Raw genomic sequence first — 13,427 nt, forward strand, 5'->3', positions numbered from 1 at the left:
TCCTTGCTTCCTTGCTTCCTTCCTTCCTTGCTTCCTTCCTTGCTTCCTTGCTTCCTTGCTTCCTTCCTTCCTTCCTTGCTTCCTTGCTTCCTTGCTTCCTTGCTTGCTTGCTTCCTTCCTTCCTTCCTTCCTTCCTTCCTTGCTTCCTTCCTTCCTTCCTTCCTTCCTTCCTTCCTTCCTTCCTTCCTTCCTTCCTTCCTTCCTTCCTTCCTTCCTTCCTTCCTTGTTGGCATTGTTTTAAATGAATTTGGGATTGAATTTCAAAATATGCGTATATTTTATGGAGGGTAAGCCACTTTGGTGGTCCCTAAAGGGACAAAAAAGCAGGGGAAATGTTATACCCCAAACTGCAATGTATCAGAAGAATTAGTGCTGAAATTTGCTGGGTTGTCAAGAGCTTAGTCTACAAGGTAAGACAGATGTAACACTTTCAGAGCAGAGATGAGTTTGAGAACTCTTTTGTGCAGAACACTCGTGTTTCTTCTGCCTTCCCGGGATAGGCTCTGAAAAACCAGCTCAGTAAATTTCCAGTTTGGTCAGCATGAACTAGGAAAACTGGCTATGGTGAATGCCTATTGGCTAGTATCTGTGATGTCACCAGACCCCTCCCATCTTAATATTCAGGATAGTGTTACAACTATTCTGTAAATAGATGGGATCTGGGGTAAGTTGAAAAAGGGACACATAAGTATAGGTACTGCCTTTTGAAAAGTGGACAAAAAATGCTTGTTGTCTGATGGGTGGGACAAAGCTGATCCAGTTGGCTGAGAATGGTAGCTGGAATGCATGTCCATAACATGCAGACAGCAAGACCAGGTTCACTCTGCAGCTGAAGAAACTGCTCCGATAGCTCTTAACTTTGCGTGCCAGTCTTTGTGCTCAGTGGAGGAGGATGCTAAAGTAGTCTACAAGTCCAAAACTACTGACATGAATTGGGTGTGGTGATCTCTAAAGAAGAAGTGGATATTGCCAAAATCAGCAGCTCGGCTTGCTTCATTCTCTCCACTTTCACATCTTAAATATGGTGGCAAGAGCCACTGTGGGGGAGGATGACAAAGGCGCAACTGTTGTACACGAAAGTGTTCATGCAAGCACCTTTCGTAGCCAAGCATTTCATCCTAATGCACTCCGTGGGCTGACGTGGCAGTAATATCTGCCTTTGACAACGGATTCACTTTATACATTCTAATTCCTGAATTGCTATAAAAGTGCTTGTGTTCTTGTTTGTCTTCCCTTGCTGCGACTCTCGTCACCTCCTCCACACTGTGAGAAAAATCTAATTTGCACCTGCCAAATGAAGACAACCTTTCTTGGCAGGGAGTCAGGAATATGTAGCAGCACATCAGAAACACCCATTGGAAAATGTGTGCGCCACCCCAGCAACATCTCTCTAAATATTTTTCAGGTTTGCCAATGTTCTTGCTCCATTTTGTCCCATTTGCAAGTCTAGTCTCTCTGATTTCTCATGCTCTTTGGGACCTTAAAATAATGCTGAGGTAGGTGAACTCATGAGTTGCAACAACTGGGGAGAAAGGCAGGGTGCGAACGAAGTAAATAAATAAATTACAAGAACATTACTAGAAGAGGAAGATGCATCTGGACAAAATATTAGAGTATGAATGTAAGGAAGGAGAATGGGAAGGATATTTTCCTGGTGCAGCACCAAATTTCTACAGCTACTGTTTTAGAACCAAGCAGGGCTCATTTCGAGGGGGAACACGCAGGAACACAGTTCCGGCAGTTCCCCAAAGAGGTCACATGTCAGGTGGCCCGCCCACCTGACTCTCGGCCATTTTGGGCCCATTTTAGCCTGGATTGGGGCCGAAACGGCCCGGATTGAGCCTCTGATGGGTGGTAGATCACTCTCCCACTCAGCAGTGCCCCGATCCTGACCATTTTGGGCCCCTTTTTGGCCATTTTTCAGCCCCTTTTTGCCATTTTGGGCCCAATTTTGGCCCTGAATGGCCAGGATTGGGTCCAAAACAGCTAGGATAGGTGATGTCAGGGGGTGTGGCATATGCAAATCAGTTATGCTAATACCCCACATCCTGTTATGGCAAGGGGTGTGGCATATGCTAATGAGTTATGCTAATAAGTTCCTCCCGCTCTTTTTCTACGAAATGGCCCCTGGAACCAAGCATTCTCAAGGGTCATCTTGTTGCACATGTGTGAGTGTGTGCGTCTCTCTCTGTGTGTGCTGTGCATGGATGTGCTATCAAGTTTCAACAGACTTGTGGTGACCTCCACCAGGGGCTTTCAAAGCAAGTGAGAAGCAAAGGTGGTTTGCATTGTCTTCCTCTGCAGAGACTTTTTAACTTGCATAATGATGGATTTTCTAAGGGGAGGGAGGCATGGAGCTCTGAAGTTGATCGACAACCCACTCAAAAGAAATCTGTTCAGCAAGTATTAAGCATCCCTTTGCACCCATAAGGACCAGACACTTACCATATGAAAAAAATGAAAGCCAAGATGAAGGTGAGTTTGCTAGCCACTGCACTTCTTCTATTGGCCACTTCCTAAACCACTAGTAATAATACATTTCCAGTGTAAGTGCTTGGGGCAGTATAAGTGATATACTGGGAAGGAGCTTAATGGTTTGGAAGTGGTAAGAGCCCCAGGTGCTTTGGGCCAGTTTAGAAAGTGGTTCAATCGTCACAGAGGAGGAGCAGCAAGAAGCTAAGAAATGAGATTCAGGAGGATGCAACTTTTAGGGTGATCACCAGAAAGCACATTTTAAGAGGCTCTGTGGAATAAATTCCAGAGGATATTTTTGACCTAAACCTCATTCCATTCTACCTGACTGCACTTTTTTCAGTACATTAAATTAGATTTGTTTATGAGGGAAAGGATGTGGGTGCCTTCATTTCAACCACAGAGAAATGAACATGCATGTAGGAAGCATCATAACTGGTAATTTTTAGGAGGAAAATTGGAAGGGCAGTCTGTTGAAAATGACCTTGTGCTGAGGAAGAACCTGTAGCTTCTGGCTTTTAATTTTTTTTGTTACTCAAAATATATGGAAACCACTTTGTATAACAGAAAAGTAATAAATAACTATTTTAAATAAATAAATTCATTCCTCGATGACATTGATGGATTTTAAATGGCTCAATGGGACATTTTGGCTGCATTAGGAGGTACATCCTGAAAGCAGCTCACCGGGGCTGCTGCTCCGACTATAATTAAGGTTGTTCCGAACTTTTGTGGAAGTAATAAGGGGTTTAAAATTGGCTTGAAGGAGATCGAGATCAGCTGCTGGCTGCACAAGTTTTACTCCTTATCACATCAGAAAATGGAAACAAGAAGCACCTCCATAAATCAGCATCACAGAGAGATATAATTACAGTAATGAACACTTTGCGACCGTACAACTTACTGTGAATTGGAAAGAATCTCACTCCGCTTTGGAGCTAAGAATGCATTAAGCCACTCCTGCAGTGTGTGTAGGTCAAGTTTGTAAATGGCTAACCTGACTCACAGTGATATCATGAATTATATTGCCTAGGGCATGGAAGGGAAACCAAATTCGAGTTTGACTCATAGCCTCAACCAGGGGGCATTTCGTAGAAAAAGAGCTGGAGGAACTCATTAGCATAACTCATTAGCACAACTCATTAGCATATGCCACGCCCCTTGACAGCACCAGAAGTGTGTCATTGGCATAACTGATTTGCATATGCCACACCCCCTGACATCACCTATCCTGGCTATTTTGGACTCAATCCTGGCCATTCAGGGTCAAAATTGGGCCCAAAATGGCAAAAAAGGGGCTGAAAATGGCCAAAAGGGACCCAAAATGGTCAGGATCGGGCCGCTGCTGAGTGGGAGAGTGATCCAGCACCCATCAGAGGCCCTATCTGGGCTGTTTCAGCCCCAATCCAGGCTGAAATGGGCCCAAAATGGACGAGAGTCAGGTGGGCAGGGCACCTGACATGTGACCTCTTTGGGGAACTGCTGGAACTGCGTTCCTGCGCGTTCCTCCTCGAAATGAGCCCTGGACTCAACAATACAACAACCAGTTGGTGCAGCAAAGAAAATGACTCTAGTCTAGTTTGGAACTGGAGAGTCCAGAATATGAAATCTGTCAGTGTGGAAATCCATTCTCCATTACGAGATGGACCCAAGCGCCCCCCTCCCCCGCAAGTCTTCCCTGGTTCATAATGGGCCATAACCCTGCCAGTAGCTGGCCTAGCATGGAAGCCAGTTCCTTCCTCCCTTCCAAATAAACTTAGGCGTAGAGGATCAAGCAGTGGAGAAGGCTGATGGGATATGAGAAGCTTTGTAGGACAATCGTGGACTGGACCAGATGTTAATGAACATGGTAGAACCTCCATTTCCCGCTGCGCTGCATGGGATTTGTAGTTGTCTATGCATTTTATATTTCCATGGTATGGTGGGTGTGTAAGGGGGAGAAACCACACAGTGCATTGACCCCATACTCGCCTCTCACGCTGTCAAGATTATCAGGCAAGGCCCTGATCCATGTTTTGTCTTTTCCAGAAGTGAGAAATGCAAAAACAAAGTGCAGGGCTTTTCAGCGGTGGCATCAATTGCAGCCAAATTTGCACGCAGTCTCACTGGGCCAGATCTTTATCCAGTTTCTGCATTCCCACACAATTGTGGGGCTCTTGTTTCTAACTTTCCTTCAGTGCAATCCAATGCAGAGTTCCATTTATTTTAATGGGTTAGGATTGCTTATCTTCTATTGTTTGTAGGTCCTTTGATTTAGAACATGCTTTAATGTTTTTTTTCCCTTTAAGTTTCAGGTGGGTAACTGTTTTAGTCTGTTCTACAGAGACCTACTATAGCATAGTGGTTAAGTGGTTGGGCTGTAAATCAGTACTCTGCTAGTTCAAATCCCACTACTGCCTTGGGTAAGCCAATCCTCTCAGCCCCAGCAACCCAGCTATATTGTGGAGATAATAATAACACTGACTATGTTCACTGCTATGAGTGGGCGCTAATCTGTCTAGAAGAGCAGTATATAAGCATGCTGTTGTTACTATTGTTATTACTGTAGCAGAACAAAATTCAATTCCAGTAGCTTCATAGAGATCAGTACAATTTCCCGGAGTATAAGCTTTTGTGTGTCAATACTTATTTCATCAGATACCAGCATCCATGGTATCTGGAAAATGTTGTTTGTCTCTAAGGTGCTACTAGACTCGCATTTTGCACAGGTCTTTTTTGTCTCCTTGAATATTTCAATAAGTAGAAAAGTAACGTACATTTATGAATACAGAAGAGCAAAATATATGCCATTGCCTGGCTCTTCTTACCCCAAAGACCTGATACAGCTAACAACATGTTACTTATTCTACTCTATCCCTTTGTATCTCGGGTCACTTGAACAAAAATGTCTTGCGCTGCTTTGAGAAGGTGCACGGGCTCAGGCTTTGGAGAGTCTCCAGAGCAAAGGAATGACATCCCAGCTTCCTCTGGAGCCCGGAATGATCAACTTGCTTTAAACTGGAAAAGCCTGCTTGTCAAAACAAGGCCAAAAACAAGCTCACAGAGCACCGTGAAAACTAACTACAAAAAATCAATCAAGTGAAACAGTCTCAAGAATATAATATATACAGTGAAATATAATTCAAGGTCCAAACAAAGTTAAGATACAAAACAACTATACAAAACAAGGTGGCTGCCAGATAATGCTTCTAAGCAAAGAGTCAACAGGAAATTTACCATAAAGTGCAAATTGCAAAGGGTAATAAATAACAGTATACAAAATTTTAAAATCAAAAAGAGTCCAGTAGCACCTTTAAGACTAACCAATTTTATTGTAGCATAAGCTTTCGAGAATCACAGTTCTCTTCATCAGATGCATCTGACGAAGAGAACTTGATTCTCAAAAGCTTATGCTACAATAAAATTGGTTAGTCTTAAAGGTGCTACTGGACTCTTTTTGATTTTGCTACCACAGACTAACATGGCTAACTCCTCTGCATCTATGACCAAAATTTTAAAGTGACCGTGCCTAGAGCAACAAAGCATTTATAACCCAATCAATAGGAGGTGTTCAACAGACATAATCTTCATTGTAAGGAAAGTTCCCAAGTGAAGCTGAAGAAATCCATGAAGCAATTCATCAAGGAGTAACTGCAGGGGTTTTTTTGCCTGGTTCATCCTTCCGTGATTCTCTCTCTTTTTGTAGTCTGTGCTTGTCAAAACAAAGCAAATGGTTTGGGTAAATTGAAGATCAAATTCTGTACAATATATCCAAACAGGAAAATTGAAGGATCTTGGTCAAAGCAGAGGAATCGAGAGTCCACTGAACCAGTTAGATTTTTAAACACTCATAATCTGTGGCTGGCTAAACCATCCATTTTACACTTGGAAAGCATAAGAATTATTCCACCAACAGACTTTTTGCAACAGCAATTAAAATGGAGATGTGCACCACCCAAAATGAGATGCTAGGCAGGGCTAGCCCAGGTGTTTTTGGCACCCTGGGCTTATTGTGACTTTGGTGTCCCTCAACGCACATGTGCACAAACATAATGAAATATTAATCAGCTCATTCCAAGGGCTGCAATCCTAAGCATGTTTATTTGGGAGTAAATCTCATTGAACAGCATGGAATTTACTTTTGAGTATGCATAATAGATATGCATCAGAGAAACACTGGTTTAGCTCCCTCCCTGGGTTGCCCATGACCCACCATCTCTGGCACCCCAGAAGACTGCCTAGGTTTGCCTAGAGGTTGGGCCAGTCCTAGGAATAAACAATGTCACTAACTGCCCTGCTCTTATTAGGACTCTCGTTGCCCTGCTTTGAGCTCTAAGAGACACAGGGGGTGGCAAATGGAGTGGTATCTATTAGATAGACCTTGGTGTAGTCTTGCTGTTATGTTCCATGACTTCTCTGTCTATCAGGGGTCATTTCGTAGAAAAAGAGCTAGAGGAACTCTTCATTTATTTATTTATTTATTTATTTATTTATTTATTTATTTATTTATTTATTTATTTATTTATTTATTTATTTATTTATTTAATCATATTTCTAGACTGCCCTCCCCGTCAGACGGGCTCAGGGCGGTTTAACAACAGTTTAAAACAGTAAAAACATAAAAACATTAAAACATAGCAAAACAATTAAAATTGGTGGGTATAAATATTAAAATACAGCATTGTCCTGCATGGGTGGTGGAAGGTCTTCAGCGGTATGGCTGGTGAGAGGACAACCTAGCCCCCACCAAATGCCTGGTGGAACATCTCCGTCTTGCAGGCCCGGCAGAAAGATAACAAATCCCGCCGGGCCCTAGTCTCCTCAGACAGAGAGTTCCACCTGGTTGGAGCCAGAACTGAGAAGGCCCTGGCTCTGGTAGAGGCCAGGCGGACCTCCCTGGGGCCAGGGGCCACCAGCAAGTTCTTAGTGGCTGATCGAAGCGACCTCTGGGGAACATATGGGGAGAGGTGGTCCCGAAGGTATGCTGGGCCCAGTTCACATAGGGCTTTATAGGTCAACACCAAAACCTTGAACTGGACCCGGTACTCAACCTGTAACTATTAGCATAACTCATTAGCATAACTCATTAGCATATGCCACGCCCCTTGACATCACTGGAAGTGCCATTAGCATAAATGATTTGCGTATGCTGCACCCCCTGAAATCATCTATCCTGTCTGTTTTGGACCCAATCCTAGCCATTCAGGGCCAAAATTGGGCCCAAAATGGCAAAAAGGGGCTGAAAATGGCTGAAAAGGGGCCCAAAATGGTCAGGATCGGGCTGCTGCTGAGCGAGAGAGTGATCCACCACTATCAGAGGCCTGATCCAGGCCATTTTGGCCCCAATCCAGGCCAAAATGGGCCCAAAATGGCTGAGTCAGGTGGGTGGGGCCACCTGTCATGTGACCTCTTTGGGGAACTACCGGAACTGCGTTCCTGCACATTCCCCCTCGAAATGAGCCCTCCTGTCTATCCTAAAGAAGAATTGACCCCTGCTTGCTTAGCCAAGCTAAACTTCTCTTTGGTGTCTGTGTGTATGTCAAGCTGAGAATTTAGTTACTACATGCTAAGTATGTGATGGCTGTGTCTGTATCGGAAAGATCTGCTGGGTTCTGGCATGATACCTAACACCGGGCTATGTAGATCCTGGTGCAAAAACTATTGGGATCTGCTGCTCTAATCGCCAGACATCCACTATTCACTTTGTTGCAGCTTGTGCCGACTCAAAGGGTCCACTGGCATGCCGCCGATCTCCAGAGAGACACCTGCCCTGTCCCCAGCTTTTCACAAGAAATCTATTCATAGCACATGAGCATGTGGCATCCCAGGAGCTTAAGTGGTTTTTGACAGTCTGCCACTCCTTCTGTCAATGAGAAGCAGCCAACAGCATCAGACATCAGTTTTCATCACTGGTTTCTGGACTGACATCTTAACATGCCAGCCAATTTGAAGCAGGCAAACATCAGGTACGTTCGGCAGCTGCACGGGCACGTGTTGGCAGGAAACAGCCGTGCAAACAGCCCATGTGGATAGTATAGCCAAATCAGTGCAGCTCTGGCAGGTTGAGCCCAGGACTCTCTTCTCCAACTCTAGCACCTCCAACCACTCTAAAATCTCCTGCTCCCTTGAACAGCTCCATTTCTTCTCCCTCATTGCCCCTTCTGCTGGGAACTCCCCTTCTTGATTTCTTTTCCTTCATAGCCACAAAACCAGGAGGTCTTTGGCTCTCAGCCCTCAACTCTCACTAATCCAAAAACCTAGATTTTCAACTTATTCCTTCAGCATGTATTTATCTGAAGAAGGGAGCTTTGATTCCCAACAGCTCATACCCTGGAAATCTAGCTGGTCTCTGAGATGCAACTGAACTCAAATCTTCTACTGCAGACCGACACGGCTACCCACCTGGAACTATGTATCCTCTGCTGCTCTTCCTTCTCCCTTCCCCTCAGTTTTTCCTACTGTCTATATATACATTGTTCAGCCACTCCAGGCAAGGGCTTCTCTTTTGGTACTTAGTCCGTAAGGAATGTTGTACCTTTGATGCACAGCCACTAAATCACAGGATGGTTTCTATTCATTTAATAGTTCTATAGCACCAGCCATCTTCATGGTACTTGAAATATCAAACTAGACCAGGGAGCTTACAGCAGGCGTTTGAATAGAAAGGGAGAGGATAAGGAAGACGTGTAAGGGAGGCGATGAGGAACAAAGTGTAATGAAAGCCCTACACAACCTGGGGTCAGCCTACTTGAAGGACCTTCCCTGCTGTTACCAGCCTGCGTGCCATCTCAGGTGCTCCCAGAGTTCCATCCTATTAGTACCCCCCCCCCCTCAGAGTAGGTTGTTCAGCCAACGTCTGGTCTCGTCTTTTTTTGGCAGTGACTTCAGCTCACTGGAAGGCTCTCCCTGTGGTGTGAGCAAGGTCTCTTTATTTAGGGTTGCCAACACCAGCTTGAGAAATTCCTGGAGATTTGGCAGTAGCACCTTTGGAGAGTGGAGTTTCGGGCAGGAGGGAGCTCAGCTGGGATGCGACACCATGAAATCCGCCCTTCATAGCTGATGTTTTCTCCAAGAGAACTGACTTCTGTAGTTTGGAGGTCATTTGCAATTCTGGGGAAATCTAGGCCTAACCAGGAGATCGGCAAACCCACTTTCATTAGTCTGCTTCTGTAAGTGGGACAAGGTTGTAATGCTCAGAAAGGCCGGGGGGGGGGGGGCGCTATGGATTATGGGGAGTTATGCATTGGTAGCATGGGTTGATGAATGAATTTGGATTTTTTATGCTGAGCAGGCTCTGGAATGCCACCTTGAACTATCCGTGGGAAAGACAAGAAAGAAATACTAAAATTAGTGAAACAAATGCAAGAAAATACAGTCGTGTGTACTTGCGCTTCATTTCAGTTAGGTAAGAGGACTCAGGAGTGAACATTTTACTGTTGCCAACGTCCAAGTGGGAGTACAACAAAAAAAATGCAATAAACTAACTAAGGTCCTAAAGTGAATGGAAAATGAAACAATTTATTACAATATAGTAAAGAGAAATATACAACGTAACCCTTTTATATAAGATTCACAGATATGTGTTTTATGCCCACCAGCTCTCCATACCATAAGAGGGTTAATTCTAAGAGTGCTTCAGAAGGAAATACATACAGGATATCAAAGTGCTAGTGCTAAAGTGCTAAATACCAAAAGGTAAATATATTGCACACCAGGTATACAAAGTGCATAAGTAGCAGCATATAACAATGATACTCCTCAAAGTAAATTCAATATACATAAATAACAGAGGTGCAAACAGTCCAAAAGCACTCTTTCTCAAAGGTATCAAGGAGAATGTGGAGCTTGTGTTGCAAAGTCTTCTCAAGCGGCTGTGAAGAGTCATGGATTTCGGTCTTTGTTTTCTGCAACTTCCAAGTGGGACCTAGAGATCTCCTGGAATTACAACAGATCCCCAGACTACAGAGATCAGTTGCCCTGGAGAAACTGGCTGCTTTGAAGGATGGACTCTTTGGCAGAATACCCATCCCAAATTTCCCCACCAGGAGTTGGCAACCCGAGAGCATTTTCATGCAGAGAGGATCCAAGTAAAATTCAACACCAATTGCAAGCATCTGCAAAAGGAGGTTGGGCTCTATTGTTAATTAGTCTATCTTCAGCAGAAGGTATTATCAGATGAAGAATTTTTTCATCCAAAGTTAATACTACCCCATGTCCTTTCCACTGTCTCCCCTCTCTCTGTGCTCTTTCGGGGAAAGAATGTTCATTATCAGCAAGAAGACACGTAATTCAATTGTCACTGGGAATAATTAGGAAATTAAAACAGATGTGGATGTGAAGACTTATTTGAGCTCTGGTGCCATTGGTTAAGCCTGGGAATTTTACTGCATTATGCTGAGCTAACCCTTGGAGAATTACACTCAGCAACTGTCTAAGCCCCCATGTGTGTAAGGAGCATCCTCCAAAATTGCTCTCTGCCTCTTTTATTTTTATTCAACTGTTTAATATGCATCCTGTTTCTCTAACCTTGGCATTCTCCTTGTCCCTATGTTTTCCTTTTCAAAACACATTGAAATAGTCATATCTTCCATGATACAGTAGGTATAGTGGTTAAGAGCAGCGGGACTCTAATCTGGAGAACCGGGTTTGAGTCCCCACTCCTCTGTTTGAAGCCAGCTGGGTGACCTTGGGTTAGTCACAGCTCTCCAGAGCTCTTTCAACCCCACCCACCTCACAGGGTGATTATTGTTGTGGGGATAATAATGATATACTTTGTAACCCCTCTGAGTGGATGTTAAGTTGTCCTGAAGGGCAGTATATTTTTATTTATTTATTTATGTCATTTATAGTCTGCCTTTCTCACTGAGACTCAAGGTGGATTACACAGTATGAGGTTAATACACTCAGTATCAAGTACATTTCAATACAATACCATAAGGTAAACAGATACAAGTTTAAAAGACATAGCATTAGCAAGGATCCAAGACAGAGTAGAAAAAATACTGGAGCAAAACATAATCAATTCTAGGCTAACATTAGACAACATGGAGTGCTGGTTGTACATAGGGTTGTTTAAAGCAGCAGATATTTAAAGCAGCATATTTAAAGCAGCAGATAATATATAAGGCAAAAATATTGATGAAGTCTATGATCCCCAACTCATTAGTGAAGCATCTGAGACCCCACCCATACAATACAGCCCTCCCATTTGAGTTAAAAGCCTTTTTGAATAGTTAGGGGTTTTTTTGTTGTTATTTTTTTAATCCAAATTTAACACAAGAAATGATAAAACCATACAATACAAACAAGAAAGGGATTAAAACGAATCCATAAAAGACATTATCAAAACCACTCTTGGCAAATTGTTAAAAACCCAAGAATTACAATAAACAAGCATTTAAACTTTGTTGCATTGGGGGAATTACTTCTTTGGCATTTAAAACATCTAAAACTGGTTTCCATATTTCATCATATTCAAATAAAGGGACTGCCGTATGCAAGTTCCCAAAAAACGGATTGTGCATAATCCTATCCATCAAATATTGCTCCCAGATTTTCTGATACCATTTTTTTAGCAATCGGCCTTTGAGGGATTTCCAGTTCCCAGCAATGACCAGACGAGCAGAGGCAACTAATGTCGAAACAAGAGATCTGGTATTCCTATCTAGCACAGAGTTGGGCCAAAAATCCAATAGGAAAAATTCTGGGGAGTATGGCAACGAAAGACCCATCATGTTGAATATCTCTTTGTGAACCACTCTCCAAAATTCCTGAACAAAATGGCATTCCCACCACATATGTAGGGTCGTGCCTTCCTGCTTGCAAGATCTCCAACACAGAGGGCTCAACAACCTGTTCATCTGATTCAATTTATGTGGTGTTAAATACCAATTGGACAGCAGCTTGTAAAATTGGAGTTTAATATTCCAACAACTAGATTTGTTGGAAGGGGAATTCCATATATATTTCGAATCAGATTCCGAGAAAACCCGTTTTAAAGAATCAGACCAATTTTTTTGGTATGGCCGAGGGTCTTTATGTATCACCCTTAATAATAATTTGTAAAGGGTTGAAATCCTACCCTGTTTACCATCTTCCCCATCCCAAATCATTTCCGCAAAAGGAGTTAGGGGCCGAAGCAAATCCTTGGACCTGATCAGCTTGGTGAACAGATGTTTCAGCTGAAGATATCTAAACCAAGATATCCTAATTCTGAACCTTTCTTCCACTGTAGATTTTTCCAGAATTGTCCCATTTTCAATCCAATTAGTAATCAACAATATCCCAGAGTCTTTCCATTCCCTAAACTCACTTAAATCCTTTCCTGGGGGGAACCACTCTTGGTTAATGAAAGATGTTAGGGGAGAGGTACCTGGAGCTAAGATTTTCCTATATTTATCCCAGGTTTTTAGCATGTTGTCTAATAGGGAATTGGATGAAGTCATAACTGGCCTGTTTTTAGCTAAGGACCAGATGGTTACTAGTAAGGAAAGTGGTGAAAGTGAAGTTCGGTTTTGAATCATTTACAGAAAGCCAGGAGAGTGGGGGCTCTTCTGACTTCCTCAGGCAGGTCATTCCACAGGATAGGGGCCACTACAGAGAAAACCCTTGTAAGGGCTGCTGCTGACTTCATCGATGTGTAGCCTGGCACCTCCAGGAGACCCTGTTCAGATGAGCAAAGCTGCCATGGAGGAACATATAAGTTGATTACAACTACTACTACCACTACCACTGCTACTACTGCTACTACTGCTACTACTTATAAATGTTAGTGGTTTTCAAACTACCTGTCCTCATGACATCCTTTCCTCCGCCATTTATAGAGCAAGAGTATGTTGCAGAGCATCAGAGCCTTGTATGGTGGTTAGAGTGTTGGACTAGGATCTGGGAATCCCAGGTTCAAATCCCCACTCTGCCATGGAAGGAGAGATGAATGATGGAAGTTTCTTTGGATCCCTGTTGGGGAGCAAGATGGA

The sequence above is a fragment of the Eublepharis macularius genome, chromosome 14 (assembly GCF_028583425.1).
Source record: "Eublepharis macularius isolate TG4126 chromosome 14, MPM_Emac_v1.0, whole genome shotgun sequence".
Taxonomy (NCBI): Eukaryota; Metazoa; Chordata; class Lepidosauria; order Squamata; family Eublepharidae; genus Eublepharis; species Eublepharis macularius.